This window comes from Aquarana catesbeiana, linkage group LG04, assembly GCF_042186555.1.
Source record: "Aquarana catesbeiana isolate 2022-GZ linkage group LG04, ASM4218655v1, whole genome shotgun sequence".
Lineage (NCBI taxonomy): Eukaryota > Metazoa > Chordata > Amphibia > Anura > Ranidae > Aquarana > Aquarana catesbeiana.
Window position 1 is genome coordinate 444,217,237 of NC_133327.1, and position 12,849 is coordinate 444,230,085.

Sequence of the window (12,849 nt, forward strand, 5' to 3'; positions counted from 1 at the left end):
AGGGGAGGGGGGGGAGTGCCCCATTATTGGTGTTCCGGGGGGTGACTGCCTGGAATAGTAGTGCCCCATCATTGGTTTTCCTGGGAGGGAATAGACATAGTGCCCCATTGGTGTTCCTGGCAGGGGGGGGGGGATAGTGCCCCATTGGTGTTCCTGGGATGGGGGGAATAGTGCCCCATTGGTGTTCCTGGGAGGGGTGGGGGGATAGTGCCCCGTCATTGGTGTTCCCGGGAGGACTAGCGCCCCGTCATTGGTGTTCCCGGGAGGAATAGCGCCAGTCATTGGTGTCCCCGGGAGGAATAGCGCCCCGTCATTGGTGTCCCCGGGAGGAATAGCGCCCCATCATTGGTGTCCCCGGGTGGAATAGCGCCCCGTCATTGGTGTCCCCGGGAGGAATAGCAAAAATAGCACATTACGATTTTTTTTATGATTTTATCCGATTAATCGATTAATCGAAAAAATAATCGGCCGATTAATCGATTATGAAAATAATCGTTAGTTGCAGCCCTAGTTGAAACCTTGAATTGTTTCCGAAATTAGATCTCACATTGCTGTTGGATGTTATTGCATCAGATGCCTTTAATCACCCTGTGGTCACTGAAAACTGCTTTACTGGTGGCAATTACATCAGCCAGAAGAGTCAGCATGGGTGGCCTTGGGGTTTCAAGAACCCATATTCGCATACTTCCCAGATGGGGTGGTACTCATGCCAATGCTCGAATTTGTGTCTGAACTGACCCTCAGAGTCCATATCACACAAGAGGTTGTCCTCCTATTTTCCCTTTGGGGAGTACTCAAGAAATTAGCCCATCGGATGTGGGCCAAGCTTTAAAATGTTTAATCAAGGCGACTTTTGCCATCAGGAAGTCAAAGCATCTGTTTGTCATTCCAGGTGGAACACATAATTATTTTATGGCTTCCTGAAAGATTATTGCCTCTTGGTTGGTAAAGCTCATCTCCTTGGCCTACAAGTTGAAAGGGTTGGCTGTGCCAGGAGAATCACGGCACTCTTCACTAGAAGGGTCTCGACCTTGAGAGTGGCAGCAGGCCGAGTGTCTGAAACTACCTGCAAGGCAGCTACGTGGGCACCAAAATATTCATATTCATGGCTTAATGAAGGTTGGGTTTGGCAGAGGCTTCCTGGCTTCTGTTTTTTAATCAGAATTGAGGAGTGTGTATCATTATCCCTCCCCTGTTTTGGCTAGTTAGTTCCCAGCTGTGCTGACATGGAGCCGTCAGGGAAACGTAAAATTGAATTTAAATACTGTAATTTTCCTTTCCTGACGAGCTCCATGGCAGCACAGATCCCACCCAGCTTGGTAGGACTAGTTACAGAACGCAGAGGCTGTAGGTGGGCTCAAATTTATATGAGTTAAGTCCTGGAGGCATGGGGGGCGGACCCTATACTCCAGCTGTGCTGCCATGGAGCTCATCAGGAAAGGAAAATTACGATAAGTAACACATAGTGGTAATGTGGATACAAATAACATACTAAGTGCCACGTCCCGAAATCATTGTTGGGTATAGAGATAAATTTGGGCTTGGACTTTATAAGTACAATAATCAATTTTGTATAATTAAAAGCTGAATTTTATTAGATGTATAAAGTATTGTATTAAAAACAAGAGAAAAAAAGGAAGCAAATACAGAAATCAGTTCATAGAGATACAGTTACATTTATGCACTCCATACATAGCTTACTATCATGTAAACAAGTTATATGAGGATAGAATACCGGTCATTCTACCATAAGTTACTTTGTTGTCAAAGAGGAGCTATTGTAGTTATTGATAATGGGTGTCTAGAACTCGCTCAACATTTTACATGCCATAGCGCTTCTTCAGGAGCATGGAACAAATTTACTGAAATACATAAAGCATCAAATAAATATAACTCAAAATTATTAACTAGTTGATATAATACCTCAAATATAGCAATAACAATATATACAAAAATAGCAAATCTGACATTACTGAAATGAAAGCCCAGTTATCAGTGTTGATCCGGTAGAGCCCAAGCAATATTCATACATTATGGGAACGTATGTAACAACATAGATAGAAAGGTATATGATATGAGTTGTCATACGGACCATTGGATCAAGGTGACTGCTAATAAGATAGTAATAAGAGAAAATTGGGGAGGGGAAGGGGAGGAGGAAGAAAAAGGGGAAGGAAGAAAGGGGGGAGGGGGGAGGGGGAAAAGGGGGGAAAGGGAGAAGGAAAAAAAAAAAGAAAAAGAGAAGGAGAGAAAGAAAGGAAGGAGGGGAGGGACAAAGGGAGGAAGGGGAGGGAAGGGGTAAAGAATAGAGAATTGGAAAGAAAAAAGGAGGGGGGAGGGGGAAAGGTAGAGGGGGGGGGAGGGGGGAAGAAAGGGGGGAAAAAAAAGAAAAAAAGGAAAAAAGATGAAAGAAAAAAGAGAAAAGGAAAAAGAAAGAAAAACAGAGAAAAAAGGGTAGGGTAAGGATATGTGGCCTCCTGGCTGGAACAGACCCGGGTAGGGTATTGTAATAAATAAATCAATAAAAATTAGCCTAATAGACTTGACTCTCCATTTGATTATAAGATTACATAGAGCCATTTGGCTGCGAGAGTTTTAATAGTTAATGTCAAAAAATAAAGAATATATGATAGATCTGGATGAGTGTGGGTAACCACTAAAAACCGATATCTATTAGTGTAATAAAATGCAATGCACTCCAAGTAGGGCCCATGATGGTAGCAATATTAGTAATTAATGTACTATGATAGATAATAAATATAAATTAGTTTGTGTATAACTAATCTAATACCATTTAAATTTACAATAAAATTTGCAAATTTTTATATCATACAAGCCTGCCAGGATCGTTCCCAGTAATGCCCAAATGCACCTACGGTCCTATATCACAGCAATTCAATGCCACTTTAAATTAATTAATAATGACACTTACCATAATCATAGTAGTGGAGTATAAAGAGCCAAATAGAAAAATTATAAAAGAAAGGTCAATAAAAAACTTTTTAGGGTATATATCCTTAAAATAGAAAATATGCAGCTGGAAGCATCCAATAAAGCATATTATCGAAAAAGCGGGAGTATCTCATTCACCCCAATGGGTTAATCTCTATGTATAAGGACAAAAATATCAGTCATCTGTGTGTGGTTTCAGATGGTAATTCAGCATACGGAATAGTTATCTGTGATGAAAGACCTATTGGAGTGCAAACAAATAACGTGTGTAAGAAAATCTTCTAATAGATACAAAGGTGTCAATTAGTGGCAATAATTAGCAAAAGAAGTTATGTGCTATACAGACAGGAGGACAGGGGAGAAAGAAATAGATCAGTTGTTTGATGGTAGATAGATGGCTTGTATATATATCAGTTGCAGACACATACCTAGTGCTGGTCCATAGTATCAATAAGTAACCAGGAAAAACGTCTAAACAGCCGCTCGGGCGGAGAGCCACTGAAAGGTAGAGCTGAATAAGGAGACGCTGAGCAGCATCTCTTGTACACACGCCCCACTTGTAATCAACCAATCGGAGGAGCCGACGTGATGTCATTCAAGCCGGCCGCTGGGTGCAGACTGCGCATGTCTCCCCTCCCCTCACAAGGCTGGCAGGGAATTAGCCTGTAATGTGAGACAGAAGGCATACGGCTGCAACCACAGGCATGCCAGGAATGATCCCAGTATTGCCCAATTGCGCCTACAGCCCTGAATAGGTATGTGGCGCTGGGCGGCTGCATAATGATGAAAATATGCCCAGAACTATTACATAACCAAACTGACATGGGTAGCATGACAGTGGTAATCCCAACATAAATAAACATTAAACTAAAGAATATAGCATAATAAGATGATAATGAGAAAAAATGGCTGTTTAAACATCACAATATCTAGGGTTTAGTGATACATCGGGGCGGCAAATAAGTAAATAAATAAAAGTAAATAGAATGAACTAACCAGCTCAAGTAGTTACCCAGAGTTCAAGCCATATTAAAATAGTGGATATATAAGGGAAAATTGAAAGGGAAATACCTGTAATACGGATCAGAGAGAGATAGATATTACAGAAACGGCTTATATGTGTGAGCCTCATTAATACCAGGGGGATATATAGCGCCGAGGCGTTCTATCCACATAGTTTCTTTTTGAAGAATGTATTTATCCCATTCCCCACCTCTGGGGTCTTTGGGGACCACTGCAAGTACCATAAAGGATATCAGAGATGTATCAAATTTATGGTACAAATCTAAATGTCTACTGACAGCAGTGATCATTTTACCTTCAGCTGAATAGTAGACATGATCTTTTATTCTGCATCGTAGATGCCTAATAATTTTGCCTACACAAAAAGCGCTGCACTGGCATAGCATAAGGTATACTACTCCTTCAGTATCACAGTTAGCATGAAATTTGGGGGTAAAGGTTTCGCCATTAGGAAGTGTAAACGTTATACCTACTTTAATCCATGGGCAAAATTGACATTTGCCACAGCGTGATATTCCATGTTTAATTTGTTTAGATTTAGGAATCACCCAGTAGTGACTGGAAGTCAATTGATCGCATAGGGACCTAGCCCGTCTAAACTTCCGGAGAGGGACCAATATATTTCCTGAGGATATAATCTTCTTGAAGGATTGGCCAATAATTAGTCAGGATATCTCGAAGTTGTTGGTGTTGTTGTGAGAATCTCGTAATGAATCTCACTGAACAACTGGTAGTTGTTGGTTTCATATTGTACAATAACTAACTTCGTGATCGGCGCATGGCTTTATTATAGGCGCTACGCAGTATCGTTTTGGTATAGCCCCTGGCCATAAGCCTGGCACGAAGTGCATTAGCTTGAAACTTGAATTCCTCTAAGTGCGTGCAGTTGTGGCGTAATCGTAGGTATTGTGCATATGGGATACTTTTTATGAGTGACCTAGGGTGGGTACTCCCTGCGTGTAACAGGGTATTCCATGCAGTTTCCTTCCTATAAAGGGTAGAAGCTAGACAATTATTAACGTCTTTAAAGATTTTTAGATCTAAAAAGGTTATTTGTTGAGGATTACTGGAGACGGACTTTAAATTGAAACGATTTTGGTTAATAATTTCAATGAATGTATCCAGTTGATCTAAAGTGCCCGTCCATACCAAGAATAGATCGTCAATGTAGCATCGCTAAATGAGGGCGTGGTCAACAAATGGAGTCAATCGTTCATCTGAGAAAATGCTACGTTCCCACCCCCCCAGGTACAGGTTGGAGTAAGCCGGTGCACAACATGTGCCCATAGCCACACCCTGTACCTGGAGGAAGTGGGAACCTTTGAAGCAAAAATAATTGCGTGTGAGCACAAATTTCAATAAATCGTGGATAAATTCACAATAGTCGCAGCTGTAGTGATCCTGTTGGCGTAAAAAGGTGAGGACCATCCTGATGCCCTGCTCGTGAGGGATGCTAGAGTATAGTGACTCAACATCCAGAGTCACGAGGAGGGCATCGGGAGGGATGGGCAGACCCTCTATTTGTTTCAGAAGGTCCAACGTATCACGAGTGTAGGAAGGTAGACCCAACACATGTGGCATTAGAACGGAGTCGATAAAACGACTAGCGTTCTCCATTAGGGAGCCGATCTCCAAAACAATGGGGTGACCAGGGGGCATCGTGGGGTGCTTATGTATTTTTGGTAAAGCATAAAAAGTAGCCTCTTTAGGTTTTCTTACATTCAAGTAGTTATAGGTATCCTGGTCTATGAGGCCTCTCTGATACGCCGATTTGATGATGCATAGGTATTCTTGCTTGAATTCCAGGATCGAGGCCTCCGACAAGCGGGAGTAGCACTGTTTGTTTGATAGAATCTTCATGACCATGGATTCATAGTAAACTCTGGTCATGAGAACAATGTTTCCTCCCTTGTCGGAGGCCTTGATCTCAAGGTCAGGATGATTTTGCAGAAATTGAATAGCTCGTGTTTTTTTTCTTCCCCCTTTCTTCCCCCCTCTACCTTTTCCCCTCCCCCCTCCTTTTTTCTTTCCAATTCTCTATTCTTTACCCCTTCCCTCCCCTTCCTCCCTTTGTCCCTCCCCTCCTTCCTTTCTTCCTTTCCTTCTCTTTTTCTTTTTTTTTTTCCTTCTCCCTTTCCCCCCTCCCCCCCTTCCTCCCTTCCCCTTTTTCTTCCTCCTCCCCTTCCCTTCCCCAATTTTCTCTTATTACTATCTTATTAGCAGTCACCTTGATCCAATGGACCGTATGACAACTCATATCATATACCTTTCTATTTATGTTGTTACATACGTCCCCATAATGTATGAATATTGCTTGGGCTCTACCGGATCAACACTGATAACTGGGCTTTCATTTCAGTAATGTCAGATTTGCTATTTTTGTATATATTGTTATTGCTATATTTGAGGTATTATATCAACTAGTTAATAATTTTGAGTTATATTTATTTGATGCTTTATGTATTTCAGTAAATTTGTTCCATGCTCTTGAAGAAGCGCTATGGCGTGTAACATGTTGAGCAAGTTCTAGACACCCATTATCAATAACTACATAGCTCCTCTTTGACAACAAAGTAACTTATGGTGGAATGACCGGTATTCTATCCTCATATAACTTGATAGTGAGCTATGTATGGAGTGCATAATTGTAACTGTATCTCTATGAACTGATTTCTGTATTTGCTTCCTTTTTTTCTCTTGTTTTTAATACAATACTTTATACATCTAATAAAATTCAGCTTTTAATTATACAAAATTAAATATTGTGCCTTCAAAGTCCAAGCCCAAATTCATCTTTATACCCAACAATTTTCTGTTATTGTTACGCTGGAATTTTAATAACCTTACTGTAATCTGTATTTCTATTGTACAGCAATGGCTTTAATAGTGTGATTTTCTTTTTTATTGTATGAATGAATTGCACTATTAGTTGTATCTTAGTGAGGTGGCTCAAAAAAGTTTATTTGATTGAAACAAAAAGGCTAAAAATAAAACGTATGTGGCTCACATCCAAAGTTAAATATGCTATAAAGAATAAGAAAAGGGAATTTAAAAATATAAAAATGAAGGAACAATTCCATTGTGTTTTCACAAGGTACAAAGAATATAAAAGAATATGTAAAAAGGAAATCAAAGTCACAAAAAATCAAACCGAATGACAGGTGGTGAAAGAGAGTAGGCCATACCCCAAACAATTTTTCAAGTATATTAATAGTAAAACTTTGAACACATAGGCCCTTTATAAGATAATATAGAGTGGTTGGCTGGGGACAAAGAGAAGACAAATTTATTTAAAGGAGTTGTAAAGACAGAAGTTTTTTTTTTTTATCTTAATACATTCTATGCATTAAATAAAAAGCCTTCTGTGTGTAGCAGCCCCCCCCCCTGTGGCAGGCGCAGCAGTATGAAATGCCCTATGCGCTGTGGCATTAGAAGATTTTTAACTTCTGACCTTTTAGTCCAAACAAGACTATCTCTTACTCTATAATTCCTCTAGCGCCGTTCTATGGAAGCAGTAGGTTTAAAGAGCACACCAAACCTCTATGATATCTTCTTTATTAACTTCAGCTTTTCTTCAAATATAACACTGACAATTTAGCAGCAGGCAGTGCATGTACAAACATGTGTTGAATAAAGTATAACAAAATGGCGATTCAACTGTTCAATCTTGTCATTTTACATAAAATGGTAGATGTATTTCTCTCTTCAGTATCTGTACTTTCACTTTAAAGTTCCTTAGACACTTTATGATCTCTCTGAGAGGTATATCTGAGGCTTAAGAAATAGTTTTACTTGTTTGATATTGCAATTTGCTGTTTGCTCGATTGTTTGAACATTTGTTTGTTTTGGTTTGTTTGGTTTGGTGGAACTACAAGTGAACACATAACTAGTTCAGTATACAGTTCTAATAACATTATTTAACAATAGTAACATATATAACTGTATTAAATACCTATTTTGGCCACTTGCTTCCATAAAACTGAACTCTGGCTGGATCTGCAATCTGTTCAGGTCCACTCTCTCTGTTATAATGAAATCTAGCAATGTGCTGGCTAATTTCCAGACAAAATAATAGGTGTAATGCTGGCTGTGATTGGCCAAGACTCTTGCTCAGTGTGAGAGTGGCTGTGATTGGCCAAAAACTCCATGATGAGTCACAAAGACTTAACTCTATGCTTTCTGGCTTGCTTCTGTGAACACAATATACAACTGTTATATGACATCCATATATAAAGTCACAGTAAATAACTCTGCTTTTTATCTCTCACATGTGAGCATATAAACTGTATTAAGGTTATTAGCAGGTCTAGCTACATATGCATGTAAGTCACATTAGCAACCTAGGACAGGTCTTAGCTGGCCAGCTACACCCCCCCCCCCCCCCAGTACCCCTAATACATCTCTGTCCAGAGATGTCCACAAGCTCCTTGGCCATCTGTGACTCTCCCTCCTGATTGGCTGAGACATTCAATCAAAAGTTGGTTAGCCAATCAGGAGAGAGAGAGGGTGCGGGGCCGAATGGCAGCTCCATGTCTGAATGTATACAGGGAGCTGCAGCTCTGCTTGGGTGCCCCCATAGCAAGCTGCTTGCTGTGGGGGCACTTAACAGGAGGGGAAAAAAAACAAGACTTTACAATCACTTTAATATCTTTTTATTTAGCTCTGTGTATACAAAGGAAAAGGGGGGCACTTATGGGGAGTTCATAATGGAGATGGTATTGACATATAAGAACCTCAATGGCTCAAAATTGATATGGTCCAGAAATATGTGGACAAAGTAAGAGTGAAAAAACAGCTGGTTCAGACAGTTTACCCCCATGTGTCTTCAAAGAGTATAGCTCTGTTTATTCAGAGCCATTGTTTCTATTTTTTATAGATTTTTTAGTAACTGCTGGATGGGCAGCATGGATTCAAGAAAGACCAAATCTGTCAAATAAATCTGCTTTCTTTTTACGAGGAAGTAAGTGAACTTGGTGTATAGTTATTCACTTTAAGATCATCACAAAGGACAAGGGGCCACTGTTTATATTAAGTATGGCTTCTTCACAGTAAAATCTTTGAAAATGTGGAGTAAGCGCCCTCAAGAACTAGTTCTAGCTAGCTCAGTAGAATGTTTTAAAAAGAGCTGGATGTATTCATAAATGCAAAAATATAACTAGATATTAACATTTATAGGCAATAGGGATCCAGGGAATATCCAAATACCTCCTCAGGAAGAAATGCATTTTTCCCATGCTGTAGAAAATTGGATCATGTTTTATATTTATATATATTTATATATTTTTTTTGGAACAATTTGAATTTGGATCAGTCGAAATAAGATCGACCAATTCAAATTCTTTGTGAAGAATAGCTGGTTGTCAAGGAGTGGGACAGGAAGCCAGCCGCCGCATTCCTTAACAACCGATAACTCATCAGCTGTCAACGGGCCTCCCCACTGAGAGCTGAAATGTAAACAAAAGAATACCGGCAATAGAAAATTATCTGATCATGCAGCTCAGGAGACCAGGAAAGGGGGGGGTGAGCGAGCATCACCTCTCTTAAACTATACCAGGCCACATGGCCTCACATTGGGAGGCATGTTGATGGGGACAATGGCCTCTTCTCCACAACCCTGGGCGGTGGTTGTAGGGGTCTGCGGGTGAGGGGGCTTATCGGAATCTGGAAGCCCCCTTTATCAAGTGGGTCCCCAGGTCCGCCCCCTATGTAAATGAGTATTGGGGTCCGTGATGTTACAAGGGGTCACCGACTGACATTTTGACTCAGCTCCATAACTATTTAAGAAATGTCAGACGGCATTGCAAGCAGTTGGCAGGAGCATTCGACGAGGCCGGAGGTTTTTTTCTTTTTTTGGATCCAACGGTGTGGCGGGTGTCGTGGATCTGCATCGGGGGACATTTTTTTTCTTTTTTATTCAAGGGCAGGAGGTCAGGGGTGAGGGGAGGCGACCTTCTGCTCCGATTACCTTGGCAAAGCAGGAACGTGGTAGCAAGTTCCAGTCAAAACAAGGTAACTGCCCCCCCTAAAAAAAATTACAAATATTGTTTCGGGGGGGGGGGGGGGTTGTTAATTATTATTTCCAGCTCACTCTAATTGTGATTTGATTTATATTCAAGATGTTCAGTTTCACCAAATCCCTTTGTTATTGGGAAGTGAATCTATATGTATACGATTCACTTTGCTAGGCTCCAAGCTATACTAATTAATACATACCTTGGATAGTCATTTTTATTCATTTTTTATTTGTTTTTGACTTCTGCTATTTGCACTACTGTCATCAATTTGGAAAATACGCTATATAATATATGTGCTTTGCAGCGTTTCACCAGCAACATATTTATATAAGGTTTTTTACCTATATATGTTTTTTTTGTAATTCTTAAAATGTCCACTAGATGGTACTAGCCAGGGCAGGGTTCTACTCTTTACATGCCTAGTAGCTTTCTCAGCAGCTTATCAATAAATTAGGCTTGTTTTACTCTGCCCTCAGGATAATAATGATTTTTAATTGACCAATTGTGCTGTCCAGCTTAGATGAGGTTAGCCAATGACGGTGCGTTCCAAAGCACCGTCTGGCTATATAATGCACATGCGCGTGCGCGATTGCGTACCCCTGATGACGTCAGTTGTGACAAAACGGCCGTAGGGTCACAACATGAACACGCATTGCGCATGCGCGGTTTTAATTTAAAACAGCGGTGGTGCTTTTTTTTTACTGTTCCCCTGCTTGTTTTCGTTTGGGCATTGTATATCCTTTTTTTAAAGCAGTGTACCTGCTATTTTACCTGTTTTTCTGGAATAAATGGAACTTGATCCTCTGCACTATGGGAGTTCCTTTTTCTTTTATGTGATTCACCCTTGCTGGAGTGTTTGCTGCTTGAACCATCTCGTGACTAAATACTCTTGAGTGCTTCTGGTTGTCACCCATAAGCCATTGCGAAGGGAGGTCTGAGGAACTGCAGATCCTATCCTGGCAGGACATCAACGGTGATCTACTAAGCCTGTTTTGACCCCCCTGACCCCACCACCTCTCCTGGTGGTGGGCGTCACTCTCAAGTGGATTATTGGATTTGGATTTTATATTCTTCATCTTACACCCTTTTTGAAATTTTTCTTTGGACTTTATCACTTTATTTGAACATTCCTCTGGACTATATTTAGGTGTTATGAACACTTATTTTTCACTAATTGGTATTTTTCATACTGATGGCTAATTATTTTGATTGCTCACATCATTTTATTGGCACATTGTCACTTATATTGTTGTAATATCATTATTTTGATTTAATGTTATTATCATCAGTTGGTATAACAATTTATTTAGATTTATGCCCACCGCTGCACTGTCTATTATCTTAACAATTTTTGCCTTATATCAGGGTTATAGTGTTCAGCAGCAGGACTCCTATCACGGATATTTTGTCCTTATTATTTATCTATTCACTAATTTTACGCCTAGCGCAATTCTCTTTTATAGTTGCACTCTAATTGTGTGCCTTGATTGAGACATCCAACTTCTTTGAAAATGTTGTGTCCACATTATGATTTGCATACCCTCCACTTTGTTAGAAGAGCCCAGGATTGCAGTTGAGACCAAATCACAAAGCTGTACAGAACCATGTGCAAATAACATCAAGACAGAAAACCCCTGGTAGCCACCTCCTTTGCAAGCTTTGAGCTGGATCTTGCAAGCTGGGATGAGTTCAGTTTAAAAAAAAGAGGCATACAGGCCCCTTCAAAGGCCCACCAAAATACATACAGTAACAGATTGCTAGGGGTATACTATGTATTTAGTGGGACCTTACGAATCTGTGGCATTTTCTTATAAACTAAACATTAAGATTAGAAGCCAAGAGGGAAATGTTGTTTGCCAGCAATTTAAAACACTTTTTTTTCCCTTTGTAAATGCCACTGCTTTAAAAAATCATTGCTCCATGGCTCATGGCAGAATGGAATTTTAAAAAAATGTTTGCATCAATACATCTTCCCCAGGGCAGTGCCCACTGCAACCAAACTTTTTTGAAGTTTGAAGAACCCTGCTCAAACTGAATCCAGGGCAGTTTGGCTCAGTGGCCATATATATAACCCATATATGGCCAGCCTAAAGGTAGTAAAAAGTTTGCATTGTCATTACTGCCCATGTTTGCTACACCAGGGCAGGAACAGACTCCTAAAGGAGAAAAAATGTTAAATCTGTGCAAACATAATACTGTTTAAGCACCTCCTGCCTTGCCTATAGTAAAAAAAATGGCTGACCAGGAGCATTGTTATTTCGGGAAGATGTCAAATAAAATTACATTTAAATAAAATAGATTTTTTTAAAATAATGTCACCAGTCAGTGTCCCTGGTCACTGCCATGCCAGTCATATGGTGACACTGCACTGCTCTGGCGACAGTATGTAAAAGTAATATGAAAAAAAAACAAACACATTTTATTTCTTAATTTTTTTAAATATTGTGACAAACAAATTACATCTTTAAAAAATTCACCACTCCTCTTACTAAATATTTTGGGGTGTCTACTTTTCAAAAAATGGGTCTTTTGGGGGGAGGGGGAGGGCATTTGTACTGTCCTGGCATTTTAGGGCCCTGAGAAATGAGACAGGTTGTCAGTACATCAGGATTGATCAATTTTCAAATATATATACCGTAGATTTTAGATGCTATAACATTCACACAGAGTAAATAATATGTACCGATTTGGGTTATTTTTTGCCAAAGAAATTAAGCAAAAAACATTTGGTCTGCAATAATGCAGAAAAATTATTTATTTGCAAAGTTTTATAACAGAAACTAAGAATTTTTTTTTTCAAAAATGTCAATTTTTTTTGTTTATATAGTGAGAAAAAAAATAGGAATGTATAAAAAATCCA

General features: G+C 39.8%; 1 long non-coding RNA gene across 1 annotated transcript in view; it reads right to left on the reverse strand.

Annotated features, from left to right (window-relative positions):
* LOC141140373 (uncharacterized) overlaps window positions 1-8,040 on the reverse strand; it is a 191,230-nt gene extending 183,190 nt beyond the window's left edge. Inside the window, exon 1 of the long non-coding RNA XR_012243933.1 lies at window positions 7,928-8,040. This is a non-coding gene — a long non-coding RNA (uncharacterized lncRNA). The remainder of the gene's footprint in view (window positions 1-7,927) is intronic.
* Between the last annotated feature and the right edge of the window lie 4,809 nt (window positions 8,041-12,849).